Raw genomic sequence first — 26,418 nt, 5'->3', positions numbered from 1 at the left:
CACACACACACAGAGACAAAAAAAATTAGTAAAAAACTCGCAAGCCCTGCTCGTGGGCTGAACAAAAAAAGGAAGCTGGGAGAGTGAATGTCACAGTGCCATCTACTGACGCCAGCCCCGAGCCTGGAGGGAGAACACCCAACTGCAGGGGGCAAAAAAAAAATATAAATAAATAAGGCTGGGAGTGTTGGAAGGATTATGTTTAAAGGAAGGAGATGACTGCTAATTTATGTGACAAGAGAGAAAGCCTCACCTACTGACAGGTTATTCATCCCACAAGTGCTAGGATCCTCCTCAGCGCTGCCTGCTCCTGTAATTCCCGCAGAAAGGAACAGCTGACCAGAACCCTCAGTGCCAGCTCCCATCTCTCTGTTTTGTCCTGATGAGCTTTACACCAGAGGAGAATTACAGCCTGCTCTGTGGCGAGCAATTTGAAGGCATAAAGGAATGCAGTCGTGGAATAAAACCCGCTCTGTGTGCCGTGAGATAACTTCACCTGCCACAGAAAACGAGCGGTGACTCGGAGGCAGGTAGGAGCAACATGTAATCCAGTTGACATAAATGAAAAGATGATGTTGGCAGAAAATTGGGCTGCGTGTGAATATAAAGGCTGGTGAATAACAGGGAATGGGAAACGACATGCTCAGCAGCAGCGAGGGAAGGATGAAAGGAGTTCAGAAAACATTTGTACGGGAGAAGCCAAGCACGAGTCAACAAAGGCTGGAATTCTGTGCTCCTCCAGTGCTGCAGCCTCAGCCCTACCTGTGCTCAGGCTTGGCAAGTGCTAAAGTGTCAAAACAATTAGAGTTTGTTCTCTGGTTGCTAACGTGCCAGCTGAAGTGGAGGCTGAGGTGCTCAGCAAAGCCATTACTAAGCAAAACGAGGCATCATCATCACCCTCTGTATCACTGTCAGTAATTCCGGGGTAGGAATGGAGTGAGGGGCGAGCAGGGAGTGATTGGGGATGGAAAAAGAAGCCAAGAGGTGAGGAGACTGCAGCATGGTGATTGAAATAAAGCATTCTGTGCATTGTGAAGGGTCGTGTCGAGTATGGGAATTCAGGAGGAGGGAGAAGGGAGCACCTGAGCTGGGCTCGCTGAGATCCACCCCAGGTAGGTGGTGGCAGATGGAGCTGACATCCTGAGAGAGGCTGAGAGGTGAAAGCAATAATGAACAGCCTTCACAAGGTGAAAGCAGAAGAAATATTAGAGCTGTTACAGGAGAGCAAGCAGGAGATGCTCAGATTTATGAGCTCTTTTGGAGAGCAGCCATGGTTTGTCTTTATTTCCTAGTAACTGGTTCTTGATTTGAGCTTCCTCAGGTCAGCAGATCAGTGCCATCAGCTCTGAAAGGTTCTCAGCCCTTCCTTTGGATCATCTAGCAGGCTCAGAATGAACATGTGGAGTGCAAGCACGATCTGCTTTGGGGGGAGCTGTCCTGAAAAGCAAAAGCAATGGAAAAAAGTAAGAAAAGAGAGAGAGAGAGGATTTTATTATGGCACCATCTGTCTCCTGGCTGTTAATATTTCTCTCCCCTCTTTGCAGTGATTCTGAGAACTGGGTTTGAGGATGATGTTGGAGGAGGCATGGTTCCAGAAGGGACCATGGCTGTGGCTGTCCCTCCATGGACAGCAGGGTCCTGTGTGACATTGATCCCAAAAGTAACACACAGAGCGAGCCTTGGCTTGGAGGAGGGCCAGCGAGTGAATTCCAGCTTGGTGCTCCTTTTCCTGCTCCCATTCTCTTCTTCCTTGCTTTGTTCCCATTCTTGGTGCTCCTTTTCCTGCTCTCATTCTCTTCTTCCTTGCTTTGCTCCCATTCTTGGTGCTCCTTTTCCTGCTCTCATTCTCTTCTTCCTTGCTTTGCTCCCATTCTCTCCTTCACTTGTTTTGAAGTGAATTCCAGCTTGGTGCTCCTTTTCTTGCTCCCATTCTCTCCTTCACTTGCTTTGCTCCCATTCTCTCCTTCACTTGTTTTGAAGTGAATTCCAGTTTGGTGCTCTTTTTCTTCCTCTCATTCTCTTCTTCTTGCTTTACTTCATTTAAGGATTTTAACGAGAGCCCGGAGCTGTCTCAAGCATTTTGCTTTTGCACGGCGCCTGGGACAGGCTCCCACTGGATGTCACAGCACCCTGCCAAGGGATCTGCTCTCGTGTTTTTCCAGCTGACCCAGAGATTTCAAACAGCAGTTTCATTTTTCCTCTTTTAATTTAATTGGAGGACGTAAAAGGAGCTTTTGACTTTTACTGGTGGAACATGAGGAGGACTGGAGCAGTTTAAACTTGACAGACCTCAATAGTGCAGGGCACCCTTCTAAACTTTTGTTTACCTCCTGTGAGCTGCTGAAGAGAGCAGGGGAACAAGGGAAGAAAAGGGAAAAAAAAAGAAAAAAAAGAAAAAAGGCAGCTTTCAGTTACTAAACCCCCTCATGGTGTTGAATTCTAACCAAGTACATCCAGCCCTGCCAGCCAGAAATGCCAAAAGGAGGAAAGCTGCTGAATCAGAGGAGAATCAGGATTGGGAGGATGGTGGGGAATATGAGAGTAGCACTAGGTGAGTTCATTTCATAGAATTATTGCTGTTTTGTATTTGCACATCATCTGGGAGCAAACTTCTTGGTTTTTTTTTTTTTTTTTTTTTTTTTTTTTTTATTATCATCGCTACGTTTTGTTCCTAAATTATTTAGCAAATGTTTTCTGGGAGCCACTTGCAGCATGCAGATGAGTTATCCCCAGCTCCTTGCTGGTCTAAGGAATGAGTTCTGCAGCTCTGAGCTGAGCTCTCAAGATGCCAAATTTCTGAGCACCCTGGGCTGGGTAATGCAGGAATTCCTGGTGCTCTGCACCCCTTGGGCTGAAATCTTATTTACAGGGAAAGGTTTGGGAGCATGGAAAGGTTTGGGAGCATGGAAAGGTTGGGAGAGCAGCAGCTTCTCCACCTTTTGGAATTGGTTTGGAAGCATGGAAAGGTTGGGGAGCATGGAAAGGTTGGGAGAGCATGGAAAGGTTTGGGAGCAGGGAAAAGTTGGGAGAGCAGCAGCTTCTCCACCTTTTGGAGCTGGTTTGGAAGCATGGAAATGTTTGGGAACTAGCAGCATTCTCTTCCTTCTGGCATTCATTTTGGAGCAGGGAAAGGTTTGGAAGCATGGAAAGGTTTGGATGCTTTGGGATTTGGGTTATTTGGGATTATTGGAGGGTCTGGGCTGGTCCAGACCCCCCAAATTTACGAGGCAGTCACTTCTCAAGAAGAAAAATCTTTGACCCAAATGAAATAATTCCACTGCTGGTGGGAGCTTCAAGCAAGTGTCCATTTCCCTGAAGACTTTATTGGGGTGTCAACCCAAACTCAGTTGGATTTTGTGGCACGTTTTCAGCTCATTTATTGTTTTGAAAAACGCCAGTCTGGTGGAATTATCAGCAAACTGAGGAGATACAGCAGGAATGTCTTTGCTGAGCGTGGTGTGCTGCAGGAAGCTGTGCTGATTAATGCTAGTTTATTTAGGAATAGAGTTTGGCCATGGCTGTGTGCCTCTCCAAAAGATCCTGTTGGGTCCTTTCTCCACCACACTCACACGTTTGCTGAAGTTGCTGTTGCATATGCTTGGGCAATAAAACGTTTACAGCTATTTCAGAAATTGCTGCAGCGGGCAGTTTTCCTCATTAATTTGACCATTCTGGATGGGATTTCACGAGGTGTGAAGGCGTGCAGAGTCCTACCTGACACTAACCCTGCTCCTGCTTGTGATGCCAACCTCTTTAAGGAAAAAATGAAATCAGAAAGGGATGCCTGGGGGGAAATGGAAGTGGCAGCTCCACATCCAGTGATCAGCCAGGAAATCACAAAATATCCTGAGCTGGGAGGGATCCACAAGGATCATCCACGTCCTGCTCTTGCAGATTTACTCTGATTGTTCTTTGCTTCTTCTTGCCCAAGACTATGGAGACTTTAAAATACCTCCGGGAGCCTGCAGGGAGCAACGGGCTATAAAAATATAACAATAATGATTTCTTCCTCCCGCCTCCATCTGAGCAATCTCTGAGCGTGTTTCAAATATCAAAGAGCAAGAAACCCATTGTAGTGCTGTCCCCTGGGTAAAGGTGGGAAAAGGAGGCCCTGAGAGGTGGAAGGAATTGCACAAGGCTAAATGGAAAGCCAGTAGACAGGCCTGAGGGCAGGGTTTGGGTTTTGTCCCCATTTTGGGCAGAATTTTTTTTTAAATCTGTGCCCAAACGCTTCATATCTGGTCAAGATTTGGATGTTTCCTGCAGAAATGCAGAAAGAGAAGGATGTTTCCTTCTCTTCCATTTTAAAAGTGATGCCTGCACTAAAATATCACTACCACAGTGACAAATCAAAGAATTCTCTGCTCCATCTTCTATCCCAGAGCTGCACCTCAGCCTGACTCTCCTGGAAATATTAAGACAGATGATGGATAGGGACAGGTCAAAGCAGAGAAGATCTTGAATTATTCTTTTCACATCCCAAAAGAATGAGCTCGTGTTATTCCTCCCTTTCAAATTTGCCCCAATTTATGGGGTAGATAAGGCTGGAATTTTGAAGGGCAGCATCACGAATTGCTTTTCTTATTGATCGAGCTTTTTAATGCGCCAACAACGAAAACAATAAAACTTGCATTTAAAAACAAACATTTCTAGCACAGGAGCTGCATTAAAATGACACAAATTGCTTTTGTGGGCTGAATTCAACAGAACACCCATGAGGTTCCACTTAAAAACAACAAGCCAACAAAAATCAAATTGCATTGTTTTACAGGCAAACAGAATGGTGAGCGCGCCTTGGGCTACGTTTGCAGCGTGTTTTCTTGGGAGATCAAAGCTAAAATCCCATTAACCCTTCAAATGTCAGCCTGGTGAGTTCCTCTCCTTCACCTCTGAGCTTCTGGTGCTCCTTCAGCAGGGAGCAGGGCTGGAGCTGCTGCTCTTCCTCCTCCTCCTCCTCCTCCTCCTCCTCCTCGTTTCCCCACCAGCATCTCCACGGAAGCAGCACCTTGTAAGTGGGCAGAGTTCAAACAGCCCCTTCAGCCAGCCCACATTGCTTCAACTTTACTGACTCTGAAATCTGGCCACAAGCCAGCGCTCAAATACATTTATTTTGGTTTTTACCGTTCACTGTGGTGCCACAGGTTTAGTTTTCTATTTTTCAGGTTCTGTGCTGCTTTAGTGTGTGGGTCTGGGCTCACATCAGGGCATGGTGAGCTCTGTGCACAGAGCAGGGAGACAAAACAATTCCTGCTCCAGCTGGGCACCAAGGACAAATGATCCAAATCTCAGCCCAGGAGCACAAACACCGTGGGCTGGAGAGAGAAAAACAAGCAGGGTGGGACTGCAGGGCTAAAGCTGGGATGGGACAATGAACTGCAAGGTGCAAATGGAGCAGAACTGATCCCAGGGAGAGACCCCGGGAGCGCTCGTGCATTTTGGGGCCATTTTGGGTCATCTTGGGTTCATTTTGGGGCCATTTTGGGTCATCTTGGGTTCATTTTGGGACCATTTTGGTTCACCTTGGGTTCATTTTGGGGCCATTTTGGGTCATCTTGGGTTCATTTTGGGACCATTTTGGTTCCTCTTGGGTTCATTTTGGTTCATTTTGGGACCATTTTGGATTCACCTTGGGTGCATTTTGGGACCATTTTGGTTCATGTTGGGTGCAGCTCTGCCTGGGCTCTTGTGCTGCCCAAGGTGCATCCATTGAGAATATTCTTTTAATAAATCCCTGCTTTATTCTGTTACTCTGTCTAATCTGTGTTCTAGGTCAGCCTTCATTACCCTCCTGGCAAGTGGCTGAATGAGGTTTTCTTGGCCAGCAGAGCCATTTTGGAGCAAATTAGGATTTTTTGGGTGCTTGTTAAAGACCTCTTGGACATCAGGTATGTTGGTGATGGGTTGGTGTTGGTTGGTCACTCATAGTGAAGGAAAGCTGATTTATTTTGGGCTTTGTCACCTATGCCAATGACCAATGGGCATCTCAGGTGCTTCCTAAATAACTAAGTACCCACAAGATGCCACTTCCTGAGGGTTTGCTGCTTCTCAGGGGCAAAAACTGAATATTTTGCACAAATATTCCTGTTCCACGTGGGGGCCAGATCCTAATCTGCCTCCACCCTTATTTCCCTGCTCTGCTTGGACCTTGCCTTGTGTGGAAATACAAAAACCCTTCCAATCATTGTCAATTCCAAATATCTGCGAGTCCAGGTGCATCACAAAGATCAGGAAGGCAGAACAGATGCAGCATTTTGGGACTGGTTTAGGAGACGGGAAATGTTGGAGAACAGGGAAAGATTTGGGAGCAGGGAAAGGTTTGGGAGCAGGGAAAGGTTTGGGAGCAGGGAAAGGTTTGGATGCTTTGGGATTTGGAATATTTGGGAGCATGGAAAGGTTTGGAAGCATGGAAAGGTTGAGGAACATGGAAAGGTTTGGATGCTTTGGGATTTGGAATATTTGGGAGCGTGGAAAGGTTTGGAAGCATGGAAAGGTTGGGGAGCATGGAAAGGTTGGGAAAGCAGCAGCTTCTCCCCCTTTTGGAACTGGTTTGGAACCATGAAAATGTTTGGAAGCATGGAAAGGTTTGGAAAGCAAAGTTTGGGGAGCAGCAGCATTTCCCCCCTTTTGGGACTGGCTTGAGAGAAGGGAAAGTTTTGGAAGCATGGAAAGGTTTGGATGCTTTGGGATTTGGATTATTTGGGAGCAGGGCAAGGTTTGGGATCATGGAAGGGTTTGGGGAACAGCAGCTTCTCCCCCTTTTGCAACTGGTTTGGAAGCATGGAAAGGTTGGGGAGCATGGAAAGGTTTGAGAGCATAGAAAAGTTTGGGGAGCAAGGTTTGGGGAACAGCATCATTTTCCCCCTTTTGGAACTGGTTTGAGAGCAGGGAAGCATTTGGAAGCATGGAAAAGTTGGGGATCATGGAAAGGTTTGAGAGCATGGAAAGGTTGGGAAAGCAGCAGCTTCTCCCCCTTTTGGAACTGGTTTGGGAAGCAGCAGCATTCTGCACTTTCTGGAGCTGGTTTGGAAGTATGGAAAGGTTTGGGGAGCAAGGTTTGGGGAGCAGCAGCATTTTCCCTTTTTTTGGGACTGGTTTGAGACCAGGGAAACATTTGGGATCATGGAAAGATTTGGGGGAGCAGCAGCATTTTGCCCCTTTTTTGGAAATGGTTTGAGAGCAGGGAAAAGTTTGGGATCATGGAAAGGTTTGGGGAGCAGCAGCTTCTCCCTCTGAATTTCTGGGAGCTGCAGGATTTATCCCCCCCCAGCCTGTGCTGACACTCAGAGTCCCATCAGATACTTGAAGCACTTGGAACCTTGCCAGCAGCAAGGGGTCAAAAGGGAGGGATTTTTTTTTCCATGAAATCCATGAAAAAAAAGCAGAGAAAGGAAGGGGAAGGAGGAGGCTGAAGCGAGGAGCTGTGGCAGAAGGTGGAACGGCCCGGCTCACCCAGAGCAAGCTGCATTCCCCTTGCAGGGCCCCCCGTGCACATGCCAGAGCTGCCTGCAGCGATGCGCAGCGCCAGTGCCAGCCCCCAGCTGCGTGCAGCTGTGTCCAGCTGTGCCTCCCGCCCCTCACCGCTGCATTTTCACACAGCAACTGTGAACACACACACACCTCCCAGCTCACTGCTGCAGCCCGACAGCGCTGGGAGGTGTTGGGAGACGGTTTGGGGATGTTTAGGAGTGGCAGAGGTTGTTCTTGCACATAGGAAGGTTTCATTGCTTCCCCTTCAGTGCAAACTCAGTTGTGTCTTTCCCCTCAATTCCCCCTTTTTGCTACTGGGACGAGGAAATGAAGAGAAAGGAGGGAAACACGAAAAAAAAAAACCCAGAAAAAAACCCCCAAACCTGTAGAAACCCAAATCTATCTCCAGACAGCTGATTTTGCCTTTTCAGGCACAATTTTAGGGGTAGCTGGGAGGGGATTGCCTGTGCCACCCTCTGCCAGGGGTTTTGTCTCTGCAGCTCTGCAGCTCTTGCAGAGACTTGTCCCAAAAAAATCCACATTCCACAGCCAGAGCTGCCAGGACGCTGCTTTCCCCTCACTTTTCCAGGGGATTTCAGGAGCTGCCTGGAAACCCAGATTCCAGGAGAATTTCCCTGCACAATGGGTTGCAGTTAAAGAGGTTTGCTCCAAATGCAGCGCAGTGGCCGAGCCCAATTTCCAATGAAAAATGAGAAATTACTAAATGAAAAATTATTAAATGAAAAATCATTTAGGTTTGTATATTTTTTTCTTTTTTTTCCCCCCTAATCCCATCATCATTTTTGTGCTCTGCTGGTTTGCAATGCAAACGTGCCCTGATGCCAAACGTGCCCTGATGCCAACGTGCATGGGAGAAAGGCTGACCTGGGCACTGGGTGGCAAATGCCAGGATTCCCAAAATCCTTTCAGTCCAATCCCTGCTCTGAGGCTGCTTTCAATGAGTTGCTAATATCCCTTTTTTGTCCTTGCTGTAGGATGTCCTTGCACTGTGGCCAAGTCCAATTTCCAATGAAAAATTACTAAATGAAAAATTTCCAATGACTGAATGAAAAATAATCTAGTTTTGTATGATTTTAAAATTTTTTTCTCCCTAATCCCATCATAATTTTTGTGCTCTGAACCTCTCTGCTGGTTTGAAATGCAGCTCCTTGCCCTGGTGCCAGTTTGCATGGGAGAAAGGCTGACCTGGGCACTGGGTGGCAAATGCCAGGATTCCCAAAATCCTCTCAGTCCAATTGAACAGGGATATTCCCAGCTCTGAGGGAATATCCCCAAAGCAGCTCTGAGGCTGCTTTCCAATGGGTTTGGAATATCCCTGTTCTGTCCTTGCTGTGGGATGGTGGATGTGCTTTCCACAGTGGAAATTTGGATTTTCCTTCCGTTTGAGCGTTGCTGTGATGCAGCATAGAAACATCATCCCTTTATGGTGTTCTGGTGGTGCTTTTGGGGCGGGAATTTGGGATCCCACCCCACAGGGTGGTCCTGGCCTCTCCTTTACCCCACAGACACGCTGAGCTTGGCCAGGCTGAGCTTTTCCCCAGCTCCGCGTTCCCACACGGAATTCCCGCACAAGAAATTAATATCTTGGGTTTTTTTTCCTTTTGGGATTGCCAAAAAGTGAAGGCATCAAACCAGCAGGACCTGGTGGGCTCCAGAGGCATCCTGGAGCCATTAGATATGGCTGGCATTTGATCCAACAACTGAGCCTTTCCTGGTTTATGGATTCCCCTATTTGTGTCTCCACGCGCGCACAATGGGCCCCATTATCGACCCCAGAGCAGGGCAGATGTTTCCCACCCCAAAAATTCCATTTCTCTCCGGCTGACACACACAGGGGACCTCCAAGGTGCACGTTTCTGGGGTTTATGGAAATTTGCGGGGGCAGAGAATTCCCTCCTTGCGCGGTTTGCTCACGTTCCCATCAAGAATGAAAGCTGGGATGGCGGAAAGGAGCGGCTGCTCTCAGCTGGAGCCTGCTCAGGGCTCTGGGCTTGGGCACACCTGGGCTTTGAGAGAGGTTTTGTTCCATTAAAATAATCTCCTGATTGCTGGTGCTGGTTAAGAAACGCTCTTGGAGGGGATGGGATTGGCGTGCGAGTGGTTAAAGAGGGATCTCAGGGTCTAAAAGGGAATTCTGGGTTCAAAAAGGGGTTCAGTAGGTCTGAAAGGAGATCTCTGGAAGCAAAAGGGGATCTCAGGGTCTAAAAAGAGAATTTGAGGTTTGAAAAAGGGAATTTGAGGTTGGAAATGGGTTTGGCTAGGTCTGAAATGGGATCCCTGGGTCTAAAAGGGGATCTCTAAGTCCAAAAGGGGATTTCTAGGCCTAAAAGGGGATTTCTAGGCCTAAAGGGGATCTCTGGGTATGAAAGGGGATCTCTGGGTCTAAAAAGAGAATTTGAGGTTTAAAAAAGAGAATTTGAGGTTGAAAAGGAATTTGAGGTTTAAAAGGGGTTCAGTTAGGTTGGAAAGGGGATGTCTAGGTCTAAAAGGGGATCTCTGGGTCTGAAAGGGATCCCTGGGTCTAAAAAGGGAATTCTAGGTTTAAAAGGGGATCTCGGGGTCTAAAAGGGGATCTCTAAGTTCAAAAGGGGATTTCTAGGCCTAAAAGGGATCTCTAGGTCTGAAAGGGAATGTCTGGGTCAAAAAGGGGCAAAAAAGGCAAATTCTGATATTTTCCAGGTGTGCAAAATGGGATCATGTTCTCCTCCAAAGAAGTGGAATCAGAGAACACCTAATTTCTAAATATTGAGCCACCAAAATATTGATAAAGGAATGCTTTTCATTTAGGCTGTTGCCTCCCTGTGAAAAACCATTGTTCTGGGGGTAAAATCCCCCAATTTATTGATTCTGTTTCTACTCAAGATGGAGCATTCCTGAGGTGGAGGTGTGCTTCCCATCCTCTCCCAAATTAAACACTCCAATTTTCCATTTGGAAATTACTTTTCACTTCTATTTTTGTATAGCATGAATCCTTTTTTTTAAAAAAAAAAAAAAAGTACAAAATAGAAATGGAGTTCAGATTTTAGTTGGAGCTGGGGGAAGAAATATTTTGTGTGGGAACTGAGAGGATCTTTGAGAGGACCTCAACATTTTTGAGCCTTCCTTCTTCTGATTTTCCAAAACCCACCTCAAAAAAAAATGTGGGGGAAAAAAAAAAACCAGAAATGCAGGAGAGATTCCAGGTTACAAGGAGCAGCTCAGTGTGAAGGTCAGCTCTCCATGTTCCTGCACAGCACGTGCCAGAATATTTCACTGCTGGGACAGAAAGTCTGTATTTAAGCAGCAATAACTCACGGGAGGGATTGACAGGTTGGAATGCACCTGGTTCAGGCTCTTGGTCGCTAATATCATTCCCAGTTTTCCCTGCTGAAAGGCATCTGGGATGGTTTATGGGATGTCCAGCTTTTTTTTAGGGCTGTTTTAGTTAAATTTGCCCCCAAAAATTAAACTCATGGGGTGGGATCCCTCGAGGGACAGATAAATTGGAAAAGCCTCCGTGTTTCCCATGTGGTTGTGCCAAATTTCTCCTTTTAAAGACACCCCCAAAAAACCCCAGAATCTCCCCAAAAATCACCAGTTGCTTCTGAAAATCGAGGCCAAGCTCCTGAGCTGGCAATGTTGTTTAAAAACAATGGGGGCTGGACGAGATGAGAATTATTTTAACACTTGGGAACGCTGCCAAGTCATTTCCTTCTCCTTTATTGATTTTTTCCGTTGCCAGTAAATATATCTGCGGCAGCAGGATGAAAGGAGAGGATGGGGGGGAAAAGCAAAGTGTTAAAAAGGAGAATGAAACGAGATCCGTGCCCTGAACCTCTGAGGAAGGAGGAGGACATTTTAAGGCAGGAGGAAGCAGGGGATTCATGGAGGCATTCCGCGGGGTTAGACGCGGCAGCAGACAGCCCAATATTATTTTCCTTGCCTGATCCTTTACTTAGATTGGCTCCTGTTTCTCGCCCTCATTGTGCAGCCCCTGTGTGAGCTGCTCTCCGTGCAGAGACATTCCACCTACATTCCTTTGCCACCGGCTGAGAGGAGGGGGGAGCGCAATTATGTGGGCAAGCCAGACACAAAGGGCTCTGCTCCACAGCTCCAGCTCATAAACTTCAGTTCACTTTTTCCCCCTTAAAAAAAAAATAATAATTTAAAACCCCTCAAAAAACAAACCAAACAAAAAAAAACCACCAAACACCGTTCTTCTCCTACCAGCCTGCAAGTGAAGGGTTTGGAGCTGGAGCTATCCCACCTATAAATATTTCCCTCCCCAGCACTTTGTAGGATAAATGGGTTTTAATTTTTTGGCAGCATCCACGCTTCTCTCTGGCTTTTTTTTTTTTTTTTGGTTTATTTTTTATTTTTTATTTTTTACCTGCATCTTCTCCGTGCTAATCACAGAATCCCAGAATGGTTTGGTGTTGGGAAGGACGCCAAAGATCCTTGCATTCCAAAGATCCTCACCTTCCACTGGAGCTGGGGACAGATTGATTGAAAAGCTCCTGGGATTCAAAGGCATCCCAGGAACACCTTCCACTGGAGCTGGGAACAGATTGAAAAGTTCCTGGGATGACAAGGCCATAGAGGTGAATAATTTTCCAGGGGTATTGATGTCATAACATTTATTGGGACCTAATGGGGGCCATTATGGAATTTACCCAAGAAGATTCCAGGCTGCGGGTGTGACCCTGCTTTTCTCCATCCTGGAGGGTTGTGGCACCATCCTGGGGATGTCCCACCACAGGCACCTCCAGAAGGAGGCATGGAGCTGTCTCTGAAAGCCCTGGGAGACACAAAAAGCCAGCGGTGATGGAATCCACAGTGGGGAACAAACTTATTTGGACGTTCAAGCTGGAACAGGTGAACACAAACTTTCCAGGTGAGCATCCTCAGGGCTGGGAGCAGGGCAGGGTTTTGCTGTCCCACCTGTGAGCCCTGAGCTGCGTTAGCCGGGCTCTCCACACGAGCAGGGCTGGGGAAATGCTGCTGCCCTGCTCTCCCTCCCTATTGATTTCTGTGCCCCTGCACTCCTTCTTCCCATTTTGTCTAATAAGCAAATTTCATTACCTGACTTCACAATTTTTCCTCTGGGCCATTAGAATTGCTTGACTGTATTCCTGGCAGAGCCCTTAATTAGAGATGGATCAGAACTGATGTCATTAAAGTGATCCATTAACCACACTCTTCCTTCCACTCCAAATGCAGGTGGCTCGCAGAAAATGCGACCTGGATCCAAATGGCCACTGAGAGCTGAGCCCCAAACCTCCTCAGACAGCCAAAGATGGAGAAGAAAAGTCAAATTTAACCTTCCACAGGTTGTCCTGACACAGGAAACATTTCTAGGTTTATCCTGCAACCAAAGCATTTGTGATGTGTAGATTATTTCATTTTTCTCTGTGCTTTTTGGAGGGTGGATCCTTACTCCAACAAGGTAAAAACGTTATCATTTTTTCTCTAGTCACATAAATACCTTCTGAGACAGAATTTCTTCTTCAGGCACCCTTGAGAGCTCTCTAGAAGCCAGTCCAATTTTATATTTCCCTATAAACCCCAACTAGGTGGGACTCCATATGCTGAGAGAGCCATTTTGGCTTTCTGCAGCCTTGCCCAGCAGCCTGGCACTCGCTGAAATAAATCACAGCTCTTTGTGGAGCTGGACGTGGCCAGAGGTGGACACAGAGGAGCTGAACACGATGATCTCAGAAGAGATGCTCTGAATTAAGCAGGAGGTTGCTAAGCCACCAGACTGCTGCAGTCTCCAACCAAAGTTACAGCGCCGAGTCCTTGCACAAAACGGGGTTTTCCAAGGGAAAAAAAAGTCTGTAAGGACACAACCTGAGCTGGTTATGGCTGGCAAAACTCCTGAAGTCATCCAGGATTTCATCTTGTATCTCTTACAGCATCCACCAGCAAAAGCAAAGAGCCCCTTGCCCCAAAATCTGAAGTTTGAGACTAAACCACTCCTTGTTCCCTGATTATATTTATTTATATGGACATTAAAATAAAAATAATATTTAATTTCCCCCGTTTTTCATTGTCTGCCCCAGTTTTTCCCCAAGGATGGCTCAGCACATATCTCACACCATCATTTTGAGGGCTGAGACTGGATGGCCTTTAAGATCCCTTCCAACCCAAACCACTCTGGGATTTTAGGATCTTTCTAGAAAGTTTTTCCCACCTCTCCAGCAGCCAGAGAGGGTTAATTTGGCCTTTCCCTTGACCTAGACAGGCAGCACCTGCTAGCAGGGGTGGGGTGTTCCTTTGCACAGCTTGTCAGAGGCAAATTATTATTATTATTATTATTATTATTATTATTATTATTATTATTATTATTATTATTATTATGTGAAATCACACGTTCCTTTGTCTGTGTCCTACCCCACAACCTTCAATCCAGCCTCGCTGGTCTCTCAGCCCTCGCTGCCAATTCTGCTGCTTTCCCTGTTTGCAGAAACCTTAACTCTGTGTTTGAATTGGACTGCAGGACGTGTTTGAGGAGGGCCAGGGACTGAACAAAAATGGGAGGCTCTCATCCCCCCAAAAAAGAAGTGTAATTTGCCTTTAAAGGCTCTTAAACAGCAAACACATTCTGTCTGATCCTCCTTAATAAAGTATCCCAGCAGTGCTACAGTGCCTTATTTGAGGTCTGTGCAGTCTCATTAAATTTGATGTGTCACAGAGGGCTTGGACATGTGAAAAAAGGAGGCTGCAGGAACCAGGATTGAAGTTTGCCAGATTTGCTAAGGAAAAATGATTCATTATGGCTTTGCAAAATGGACACCCTTCAGGCTGGCTGATGGTGAGAGCAGCGCAGCCTGCGGATTTAACCCTTGTTAACGGCTGCTCCAATTAAGGATTCGGTTTGATCTGGGGAGCTGTGCTCACCCTCGTGTGCTCCCAGCGAAGGGAAGGAAGGTTATTAAAGATTTAAGGGCTGGATGGTGCGGAGGGAGCTCGGGGAGGAGGGCGGAGGCTCCAGGGTGTGCTCAGGTGCTGCAGGGTCCTGCTGAGCCAGGACAGATGCTCAGAGCACATCCGGCATCCCCGAGCCTTGGGAAAGGGACAGCAGGGGCTGGGAAGTGGTTTGAGACTGGAATGTGCTGGTGCCAAGGGGCTGCACAAGGACCACGTTGGTGGGGCGGTCTCCTCTGTGCAGAAGAGATTTCCTTCCTTCCTTCCTTCCTTCCTTCCTTCCTTCCTTCCTTCCTTCCTTCCTTCCTTCCTTCCTTCCTTCCTTCCTTCCTTCCTTCCTTCCTTCCTTCCTTCCTTCCTTCCTTCCTTCCTTCCTTCCTTCCTTCCTTCCTTCCTTCCTTCCTTCCTTCCTTCCTTCCTTCCTTCCTTCCTTCCTTCCTTCCTTCCTTCCTTCCTTCCTTCCTTCCTTCCTTCCTTCCTTCCTTCCTTCCTTCCTTCCTTCCTTCCTTCCTTCCTTCCTTCCTTCCTTCCTTCCTTCCTTCCTTCCTTCCTTCCTTCCTTCCTTCCTTCCTTCCTTCCTTCCTTCCTTCCTTTTCTTCCTTTTCTTCCTTTTCTTCCTTCCTTCTTTTCCTCCCTTTCCTTCCTTCTCTATTCAGGGACATTTCCTGCAGATTTCACAGATTTGTGCCTTCAGGGGCTCAGTAGATGATTCCTCTGAGGCACATGACCCTGTTGATGCTTTGGAGCCTGATTTCCAGTCAGTTCTCACACAACTGATGTGGATCATTCCCTTTAGAGTTGGACCCTTCTGATGCCTAAAGGTTGAGCTTTTATATTTTCCACATTCTGCACTGCATTGGTGTAGAGCTCTGAACTTCAAGACATATGAATTGTCCAAGTTCTCCTCACAGCTCAATCCCACAGAACAATCCTTGTCCAGCCCCAGAACCAAGGACCCCACTGCAGCTCCAGCCCAAAAAGTGCAAACAACAGAGAACTGAGCAACAAACAACAGAAAACTGAACAACGGAGAGCAAACTGGGGCTGCATAATCTGGAGGTGGAATTGGACAATCAACCCAATATGGAAATGGACCAAACCTTATAAAAATGTGAAAACTCGTGACTCTGAGTACATCTTGGGTGTAGCCATGGCCAGGCCCTTGTACAGCCCAAGGTGTGTCCTTTAAAACCCTTTTAATAAATCCCTGCTTTATTCCTTTAACTCTGTTCCAGGCAGCCTCTCAAGACATCACCTCCAGCTCAGAATATTCCACGATCCAGGAATAAAAGTGGCTCAATCCTGCAGGAAACATCTCAGGTATCTCCCCTGTGCTTTTCTGATTTGTGCTTTTCTCTCTGCACCTTTTCTGCGCTGGGTGAGGGGAATGGAGGGTTGGGAAGGTGACGCAGGGATGGTGCCAGCATAGGGTGATGATATTTTGGAATACAGCAAAAACAGCTTAGGAGGGACATCCAAAAAACAATGTGAGCATAGCTGGGTGATGTCCTGGGTCAGGAATGAGGGAATTTAGGGATTCCCACGCTGCCCTTGTGATGGGAGCAGTGACACAGCCAGGATTGGAGGCATGGAAACCTTAACCTGACCTCAAGGTGTTAACCTTTGCCAAAAGGCTGCAAAAATGAGCAGCAAGCTCCTCACACGTTGCATCCCCATCCTCTGAGAGCCTGCAGCCTAAAATTCACAATAAAGCCACATTTCAAGTCAGGACACCAGAGGGGAAAAAACAAAAGGAGAGGCAGGAAAACTGATCTGGGGGATCCATGTCTGTTCCTTAGGAAAGCAACAAAAAGGAGCCAACCCACCACGGGGGATTTCTTGATGTTGCAAAGAATTCTCCTGATTTGTGGCATCTGAGTAAAGGGGGCCAAAAAGAAAAAAAAAACCAAACATTTGTGCTTTTAAAAAGGTTGTAAATCACGCCCTGAATGTTCACCATTTACATTTTAAGCGAAATAGGATGTCAAACCATTTTGCTTTATGTTTATTTTCAAATACTGTACGCTTTACTGTCCACTTTCTGCAGTGCCTGTGCCATTTAAATCATATTGTATATAGCCCAGGATGCAGGGGGATGTAAATCTCCCAGGGTGTGGGTATACACCAATTATTCTTGGTAAATGCAGCCAGCCAGAGTTCACAGCACCTGAGATACATGAATACAGTGGCCATGATATTCCTGGGCAACATTTTGGGGGATTCTCACCCAGCAAATATTTAAGGGTAAATCCACCAGGTTTGGTGGTGTGACACAGGTTAAAAAAATGCATGCAAAACGGAATTATTTTAATTTTAGGGAGCAAATTTCAGCTGTAGGCACATACAGATGCTGCGTGATAAATAAAGTCTCTCAACTGCATATTTAAACAAAGCATTAAAGCCTTCACACTTCCTGTTGGAGAAGTATTTTATTCCTTCCCCTTTATTTATACAGCGTGGCAGCGAGAGCAGGAATAAATTTCATCAGCTTCTCGCTGCCTCATCGCCAGCAGAGACACACAGGAACAAGATGAAACATTGTTCAAATAAAATGTAAATTTAACTCGCAAGCCTTGTCCAGTAAAACACTCGGAGAGGGAGAGGGGCCAGGGCAGGGATGCTCTGGGTGTGGGCCAGCTCTGTAGGAAGAGGTTGAATATTTTTGTGGGTGTAAATGCTGCCCTGCCTTTGGTGGGAGCACCAGGATCCGGGATTTGGGCTGGCTCCATCCTGGGAGCAGGCACAGCCCTTCCCTGGGTGCTGATGCTGAGGAAATTTGGGGTTTCTTGCAGCTGTGTCTCCTTTTCGCTTCACTCAGCCTTTAACAAGGTGAGAGTTCCCACCATGCTGTCCCACCTCTGCCCTTTCCTGAGCTTGTGTTATTTCAGAAAAGGTTTGCTTCTGCTCCATCCTCCCCAAACTGACCAGTTTTGTGGGTACAAATCCTGCTCTGCCTTTGGTGAGGGTACCAGGAACCAAGCTTTGGGCCAGGCTCCATCCTTTGATCCATCCTGGGAGCAGGCGCAGCCCTTCCCTGGGTGCTAGTGCCGGGGAAATTTGGTTTTTTCTTGGAGCAGTGCTTCATTTTTGCTTCACTCAGCCTTTAACGAGGTGAGATTTCCCACCATGCTGCCCCATCTCTGGTTTTTCCTGAACTTGGGCCATTCCACCTGTTCCTCAAAGGTTTGCTTCTGTTCCAAGCTCCACAGAGTTTGAACATTTTGGTTTTTATTGTTGTTTTATTATTGAATATTTTGTGGGTTTTTTATTACTGAATATTATAAATCCTGCGCTGCCTTAGGTCAGGCTGTGACCTCTCTTTGTCTTGCAGGTGACCCAGGATTGAGCAGTGCTCATTGTGACCCCCCTGCCCTGCAGGAGCCCCAAGCCACGCTGCTGGGGCACGAAGGGCAGGATCTGTGCCCAGTTTGTGCTTCATGGGCAGAGAAACTCGCTGTGTTCTCATGGAAAAATATTTCCCAACCAGCCGCGTAATGAGAGGTTTGATTGCCTCACCTTGAAAAGAGAAATAGGGGGGAAAATCCATGTGGGAAACAGGGGAAATCCATGTGGGAAATGGGGGGGGGAAATCCATGTGGGAAATGGGGAAAAATCAGAAAAATCCATGTGGGAAATGGGGAAAAATCCACGTGGGAAACAGAGGGAAAAATCCATGTGGGAAATGGGGAAAATCCATGTTGGAAATGGGGAAAATCCATGTGGGAAACAGAGGGAAAAATCCATGGGGGAAAATCCATGTGGGAAATGGGGAAAATCCATGTGGGAAACAGAGGGAAAAATCCATGTGGGAAATGGGGGAAAATCCATGTGGGAAATGGGGACAAATCCATGTGGGAAATGGGGAAAAATCCATGTGGGAAATCGGGAGAAATCCATGTGGGAAACAGAGGGAAAAATCCATGGGGGAAATGGGGAAAATCCATGTGGGAAACAAGGGAAAAATCCATGGGGGAAAATCCATGTGGGAAATGGGGGAAAATCCATGTGGGAAATGGTGGAAAATCCATGTGGGAAATGGGGGAAAACCCATGTGGGAAATGGGGGAAGATCCATGTGTGAAATGGGGAATATCCATGTGGGAAATGGGGGAAAAATCCATGTGGGAAATGGGGAAAATCCATGTGGATTGGCATCACCTGAGCTGCTCAGGTGGGAATGGCCATGTGAGAGCAGCGCTGGAGTCATCCCTGTCCTCTACAACACCAGGAAAATCAGAACCATTGGAAATTTGATGTGTTCTTGCCTTAATTTGTACCTGTGTGCTGGAAACTCAGCTCAGAGGCAGTGCTGCATCTTCCCTGAGCCGCCCTCCTGGTTAATTAAAAGATATTCTCCCCTATAGCTCCTAGCCCAAATCCCATTTACCAGCCTTCCTCATGGGCAAAGAAAGGCTGAAATTCAAGCTGCAAGGGCTAAACAGATCCACATTGTGCTGTGGAAAAAAGAAAAAGAAACCCAAAAAATCCAGCCAACATCCCAATTCAGTTAGCTGCTTAAAACGCTGCCTTGCTTATTGCCATTGTTACAAAACCTCATAAATCATGAGATTACTTTCTCAGGCTCTGTCCTAGGAGCTGTCCTGAGGGTGGGGAGATTGGGGAGCACAGGAAATTTGGATTTTGGCTCAAATCAGTGGCCAGGAGCAAATCCCCCCAAACCCCAGAGACCCCAAGGCCGAGCCTTGCACACCAGGGATTTGCACATGGCTGAGGATTTTGGAACCTCCAAAGCATTTTAGGGAGCTTGCAAGGCTCTGCTGCTTTTGTGTCTCAAATTTGGTGTGGATGAAGGGGCTTTGCAGCCACCCAGATCTGGGGATGCTGCTGCAATTTGGACAATATTTTAACACATTACATTATTCCGCTTTATATTTTCTATTCCTCAGCTCTTCAGCATCCCGAGGTCTGGCAGCTCTTGGGGTTGAAACTGAAGTAGAAAAGATTTCTGTCTTGGATTCGGTGCCTGTGTTGTACTTCCAAAACCCCTGAGATTGAGGAGCTCTCCTCAACAGCTGTACAGGTGCACGTGCTGGAAGAAATTTAGGGGTTGTCACAATTCCAGCCCAATTTCTGCTCGTGGCAGAGGTGATATTTTGATAAATAATCAAAATGAATGGATTCTGAGAAAACTGAAAGGGATTTATCCCCACTAGGATAAATGGTGAAGCCCTTCCTCTAAAAATCTTGTTAATTATGGGAATCAGGAGTTTTTGCGCAGAGCATTCCTGTTGGTTTAATCTGTTGCCTTCTGCAGGCACCAAGTTTGACCCCAAATCCCCGTTTTTCCCTAGAAATGAGATGAATTGAGGTGAACCTGCCCTCCCAGCAGTGGGACAGGGCAGTTTGACCCCAAATCCCCATTTTTCCCTAGAAATGAGATGAATTGAGCTGAACCTGCCCTTCCAGCAGCGGGACAGGGCTGCCAGCGCAGTTTGACCAAAAATCCCCATTTTCCCACAAAAATGAGCTGAATTGAGCTGAACCTGAGGCTCAGAGCCCACGGGGCTGGCACTGAACGCAGGATGGATCCCAGGATGGAGCCCAGCCCTCCCTCCCTGCCACCACAACAGCACCTGGGCCTAAATTTAGCTCCAGACCTGCCACACTCTTCAAGCCAAACTGGGACAAGCCTGATAGGAGCAGCTCAGAGATAAAATATTCCAGGTCTTTCTCATTACAATTCTCCTCATGCAAGATTATCTTTGATTTTTTTTTTTTTTTTTTCCATAGCTCCTCCACACTGGCAGCCAGAGGCTTTGTTTAAAACACATCCATCATTATCACTGTAATGTATTATTATTATTATTACTTATTCATTCATATAGCATTTTTCTCCCACCAAGCCAGGAATCAAAGTGGTTTACACTCTTGCTGTCTGAAAGCAATCTGAAAGGAGAAATTAAGGGCGGGGGGTGGGGGGGAGAGTGTTAAAAATACCTAAATAAATCTGTGAAACTGGGTGCAGGTTCATGGTGAAAACTCCAGGTCGGAGTAGGGAGGCAGAAAAAATAATGGTGAGGAGCTGTGGGTAGCTGGGAAAGGGATTTTGTTGTGTAACAAGGTATGAAAGGGAATTTAGAAGAGGTTTTGCCTCGTCTCATGCCTCGAAGGGTGTTCTCCAGGTAGCTGTGTGTGATACACAATAGATCAGCTCTGAAGCAGGAATCCAGAGCTGGCTTCAGCACGGGGACATCTGGGAGTTCAGGTGGAGATTTATGGCATAATTAATGAGGATGGAGGCTGGTGCAGAATTCCAGTGATACTCACATTTTCGGTTCTGCGGGTCTGGGCTTTATTTGCAGTTATATTAAAAAAAAAAAAAAAGCCCAAAACCAGAACAAAACCCAAACCAAACAAACAAACAAAAAAACCCAAAAAATCACAAAAAAAGCCCCAAAACCAAAACCAAACCAAAACAAAACAAAACCCAAAACCCAAAAACACAAAACCAAAAAAACCCCCAAATAAATGTAAAGAAGGGACTTCTGAGGTTAGCTATGAAAGAAGGGAGGTGAAACCCAAATGAACCCCTAATTCTGCCCTTCCAAACATTAAAACCACCTCACATCTGCCTCACCCCAACAAAACCCTGCAAAGGCAGTGTGACATCTTGATTTTAGAGCCTGGAGAACCCTGAAGCCTTCAATAATTCATTGTTTTCTCCTCCTAATTTCCTCCCCTGCTCCGAACGTGCCCCGCGCGTTTCTCGCTCAAGGTTTAGCTCAAGGTGATTCTGTTTGTGCAGCTTTTTCCGTGCTGCCTCTCTTCCCTTTTTAATTTTAATGCAGCGTTTGGGGTTTGTCTCCTGCAAGCCTCGCTGTCTGCTTTGTGGAGTAGCAGGAAGGCAGGAAAAGATATGACTAAGGAAGATTATGATATCATTCTGGCTAAGTGCAAATGCATTTTAAAAAATGCTTTGGCTTCTTACCAAGAGGAAGTGACAGATGATCTTTGGCAATTTTATTAATGCATCTTTTCTGTGTTGTTCTGCATATCCCCATTAGTTTCTAGAAGCAGACAAGGACCAGCATTAATTTTCTAAATCTTTGCTGTCTTCCCTCTCAAAAACCTTGTAGAGATATGGAAAACTCCAGCCCAGATCTGCAATTTTTTTCCCCCCCTTTATGTATATATGTGAAATCCTTATTTGAATATCTGCCCACTGGTTATTTTATACCGTCATTTGCATAGCTCAGCTTCCTCCTGACTCCTCAGCAAGATTTAAATACAACAGCCACCAGCCCAGCGTGTATTAACAGGTCTGGGAGTTCACCTGGATGTCTTCAGAGAGCTGTCACGTTCCCAACTGCAAAATAAGGAAAGGAGCCACCGTGGCCAAGAATTTTCTGGACAACTTCCTAAGCAATGCTGGGAGCCACGGAGCAGCTCCTCTGCCACCACCACCTCCCTGAAGGTATCAGGGTGACCTCTGAGGTGACCAGGAGTGTAAAATCTCTTTTTTGCCCCAAACCAAGAGTTTTATCCTTATTTTCTGCCCTGATTTCCTTTCCCCAGTTGTCCAGAGCCTTTTCCAGTGGGATATTTAATTCTAGCATGAAAATATGGCTATAAAAGCAGGTGTCCATCTGTCCAGGGATGCAGGACTAGCCCAAGTGTCCTGTTCCAAAGGCCACGTGGTGTTTTTGCCACAGGAACAGACAAGGGGCTAATTACAGGATCAGGGAAACGCTGAGAGAGACGAGTCAAATACAAAATATTCAATTCATTTAATATTCCTGATGAATAGGCAAATTACTCTAATCACATTAGTTATTCTATTCATTTATTAGCTAAGAGTGATTAGCAGTGAATAGCTGTAAGAGGATCTTCCAGGTGCAAAAATTAGGCATCTATAGTTTCATGATGTTTATTTTCAGCGGAGGATAATTGTCTCTTTAGCTCCTCTCAGACACACACACACACACACGCTGTCACACACAGACCCACTCCCTTTTGTCCAGGGAAAAGGTAGGGGAAAAAAAGCCCACACAGGTGTGGAGAGATAAGGCCAATTCCCTGCAGAATTTAACAGGATTTATTTCAAAACAGCCGGGAAGAGATTTCTCCAAGATTAGGGCGAGTTAATGCGCGGGGATTTGGGCGGCGGTTCCCACGGAGCGCTCGGATAATGCCGTCCAAAGCACCAGGCTCTGCTTCCTTCACGCTCCATTTGATTGTGCTGGAGAGCAGGAGCTTGGCTGGACCTGCAGCACAAACGGAGCCCAGGTCCCTCGTGGGACGGTGGCACTGCCACCCTGCTCTGGTGGCTGCGCTCGCCGGGTTCCTTCTGGAGCCAAATGCAGGATCAGAGGCTGGTTTGGGTGGGAAAAGTCCATCCACTTCCATGGGCAGGGACATCTTCCATCATTCCATGATGCTCCAACCTGCTGCTCTCACCAGATCCCTTCTGGTGCTAAATGCAGGATCACAGGCTGGTTTGGGTGGGAAAAGATGGAAAAGTCCATCCAATTCCATGGGCAGGGACAGCTTCCACCATCCCAGGGTATTCCAACCTTCTGCTCTCACCATATTCCCTCTGGTGCTAAATGCAGGATCAGAGGCTGAGTTGAAAGAGATGGAAAAGCCCATCCAATTCCATGGGCAGGGACATCTTCCATCATCCCACGATGCTCCAACCTGCTGCTCTCACCATATTCCTTTTGGTGCTAAATGCAGGATCAGAGGCTGAGTTGAAAGAGATGGAAAAGTCCATCCAATTCCATGGGCAGGGACATCTCCAACCATCCCAGGGTGCTCCAACCAGGTTCCTTCTAGTGCTAAATGCAGAATCAGAGGCTGGTTTGGGTTGGAAAGGATGGAAAAGTCCATTTAATTCCATGGGCAGGGACATCTTCCATCATCCCATGATGCTCCAACCTGCTGCTCTTGCCAATTCCTTCTGGTGCTAAATGCAGGATCAGAGGCTGAGTTGAAAGAGATGGAAAAGTCCATCCAATTCCATGGGCAGGGACAGCTTCCACTGTCTCAGGATGCTTCAACCTGCTGCTCTCACCAGATCCCTTCTGGTGCTAAATGCAGGATCAGAGACTGGTGAAGAGATGGAAAAGTCCATCCAATTCCATGGACAGGGACACCTTCCATCATCCCAGGGTGCTCCAGGCCTGCTCTCACTGATTCCTTCTGGTGCTAAATGCAGGATCAGAGGCTGGTTGGGGTTGGAAAGGATGGAAAAGTCCATTTAATTCCATGGGAAGGGACAGCTTCCACCATCCCAGGGTATTCCAACGTTCTGCTCTCTCCACATCCATTCTGGTGCTAAGTGCAGGATCACAGGCTGGTTGGGATTGAAAAAGATGGAAAAGTCCATCCAATTCCATGGGCAAGGACACCTTCCACCATCCCAGGGTGCTCCAATCCTGCCTGGGACATTCCCAGGAGTTGCAGTTTTCTGCCAGCTCAAAGTTGAGGAAAGCCACGAGGCAGCCTCAGCCCAAGTGGTTGAATTAAAGGTGGTCGTGGCATTCCAGGAATTTTCTCAATAATTATACAGTATTACATATGATGGGTTTCTAATTGTTGTTATGAACTTTCTCTAGCCGTTCTCTGTTTCAGGATTCAGCAGCTCTCTGCTTCAGGAGCAGGAAGGACCTTCAGGGATGTCAAAGATCAACATCTCCAGTCAATGAACCTTCTCCTGAAGCTCAGGAAATCAATTCTCGGGGCTTTGGCTGCTCACAGTGACCCCAGATGTGTTGGAAAGTCTCTTTTCCCAGCCCAGCAGTCGAAGAAAGGAGTCAGACCTCTTCAGCTCTCATTCTCAAGGTTGTTTATTGTTTCTTATCTATGAAATTCTTTCTTTGGCCTGCTGAGGTCTGCTCAGCAGGACAGACAGAGGCACTCTGGTGTTATCTTTTTACACTAAAAACTAGGTCTACAATATTTACCATAACTTCCCAATACCTATCACCTATGTTAGACAGTGAGCTTCTACTCTAAACCAATCCCAAAGTGCCACCATCACAGCAGAAGATGGAGGCCAAGAAGAAGAAGGAGAAAGGTTGGACACGCCCAGATTCCTCCATCTTGCCTCCTGAACCCCCATTCTAAAAACCCCAACATCTTCTTTTTCACCCCGTGATAACTTCATTATTACTCTATCTAAACTGTTGTGGCTTGCTGATCTTCATCTAAGGTTGGTAATTTGCTCAGAATCAAACCCACAGGTGTTCTGGGCTCCGTGCCAGGGTCTCTGAGCCCCCTGGCAGGGTCTTGGACAGAGGGATGTTCTGGGTTCCCACACCCAGGATTTCACCCATGTTAGACAGTGAGCTTCTCTTCTAAACCAATCCCAAAGTGCCACCATCACAGCAGAAGATGGAGGCCAAGAAGAAGAAGAAGGAGAAAGGCTGGACATGTCCAGATCCCTCCATCTTGCCCCCTGAACCCCCATTCTAAAAACCCAAAAAAAATCTATTTTTCACCCCATGACAAACTAATTCTTGTTATACTTATATTTTATGTCTTGCAGATCTTCGTACAAGGTTGGTAATTTTTTCCATGGGTCGCAATCAAAGGCGCAGGGGTCTTGGGCTCTGTGCCAGGGTCTCTGAGCCCCCTGGCAGGGTCTGGGCACTCCAGGACAGACAGAGGGACGTCCTGAACTCCAGCAATTGTTGGGCAGCAGCGTTTGGAGCAAACTGACAGCAGCATTTACTCCTGGATCACCGCAGCCCTGCCCTAATTCAATGTTCTCAGGCACCTTCAGGATGTTATGCTAAGCAAAGGCTGAGCTGTCATTACATTTTCATGAAGTCAATGCGGTTTCTAACAGCTCAGAAAAAAAGAATTTACAGGAATTGATCAAATATCTCATTTTTTCCAAGGGAATCTGCTCCTCTGGATTTCCCTGAGCTGTCAGCTCACGTTGACATGATCTGATTGATGCTGTTTGCCACATTAAGGAACGTTGGGAGCTAATCTGCTTTAATCCCATTCTCTGTTTCTAATATAATACTCTTGAAGGTAACTGAAGGTTATTACTTATTTTAAATAGCTTAAATATTTGTGTCAAAACATTGGCCTCAAAGGTTCAAATCCAGCCTTTGCCACACGGCTTGAGGGAGAGAAAAAAAAAAAAAATAAAGAAAACCCCCAAACCAGCAATGTTGAGACCATTTGGAATGATCTAATCCACGCTTCAAATCCCTTTGTTCTCCTGTTCCCTTGCAGTGTTGGAGAGTTGGAGCTGAATGCAATTTATTGGATGGTTGGAGGAGTCTCTTCTCTTTGCAGCTCTGCATTTTCCCAGCTCCCAGTTTGGAGGAAAGCTGCCATTATCACAGGGAATTTTCTAATGGGGAAAAACACTGAGAATCCACAGGGAAAATTGCTACCTTTATTGCTGGGGGAGAAAACTGTGTTTTTTCCAAGATTTTCAAATCAGTATTGGGGGAGATTGATTAACAAAATAAAAAGAAGTCCTGAGGTAATGAGAGTTGCACGTTACCTTAGAGGAATCATTTATCTCCGTGCCAGTTGTTTAGCTGGCTTTGCCAAGCTTGGAAATTTAGATTTATTGGTGCCAACACCAGCAAAGGAAACATTTAACAGGCTTGGGCTCTGTGGAGGTGAGGAGGAAAAGCAGCAGAAAGGTGGATGGGATTGTGCATCCATGGCTTTTTTTGGTTTCTTAGGAATAAACTCAGATTGCTGAATGAAATGATGATTTTTAGGAAGATGGGTGCAAGATAGTGGGCATGGATTAAACTCCAGCATTTCACTGATGTCAGGACTTAAATTACTGATTTTTCAACTTTAATTTTGCCTGTTCTGGGGCAATATTTTGTGGTTACTCAGCTTGGCTGTTCCAGGACAAAGCTCCTCTGCTTTTTCCAAAAATTCTGGAATGGGAGCCCCCATGTTTGTGTTTGGCTGGGGCTGCTGTTGTTTGCCCCACGCACTCAGAGCTCACATTGGCTTTTTTTGGTTTGTTTTCTTAGGAATAAATTCAGATTGCTAAAAGAAAATATCATTTTTAGGAAGA

General features: G+C 46.5%; 1 long non-coding RNA gene across 7 annotated transcripts; it reads left to right on the top strand.

Annotated features, from left to right (window-relative positions):
• The first annotated feature begins 216 nt into the window (after positions 1 to 216).
• Positions 217 to 26,418, top strand: LOC134430615 (uncharacterized). 7 transcript variants are annotated; one of them, XR_010030858.1, is made up of 10 exons: positions 217 to 530; positions 4,772 to 4,868; positions 5,770 to 5,885; positions 12,192 to 12,361; positions 12,688 to 12,913; positions 15,630 to 15,714; positions 17,726 to 17,895; positions 19,301 to 21,848; positions 23,988 to 24,197; positions 25,605 to 26,418. It is a non-coding gene; the product is annotated as an uncharacterized LOC134430615 (long non-coding RNA). The 7 variants fall into 7 exon arrangements; XR_010030860.1 differs by having other exon boundaries at positions 24,904 to 26,417; XR_010030863.1 differs by having other exon boundaries at positions 12,688 to 12,797; positions 23,988 to 26,418.

The sequence above is a fragment of the Melospiza melodia genome, chromosome 29 (genome assembly GCF_035770615.1).
Source record: "Melospiza melodia melodia isolate bMelMel2 chromosome 29, bMelMel2.pri, whole genome shotgun sequence".
Lineage (NCBI taxonomy): Eukaryota > Metazoa > Chordata > Aves > Passeriformes > Passerellidae > Melospiza > Melospiza melodia.
The sequence above is the reverse complement of the archived record's forward strand: the minus strand, read 5'-3'. Positions and strand labels throughout refer to the sequence as shown.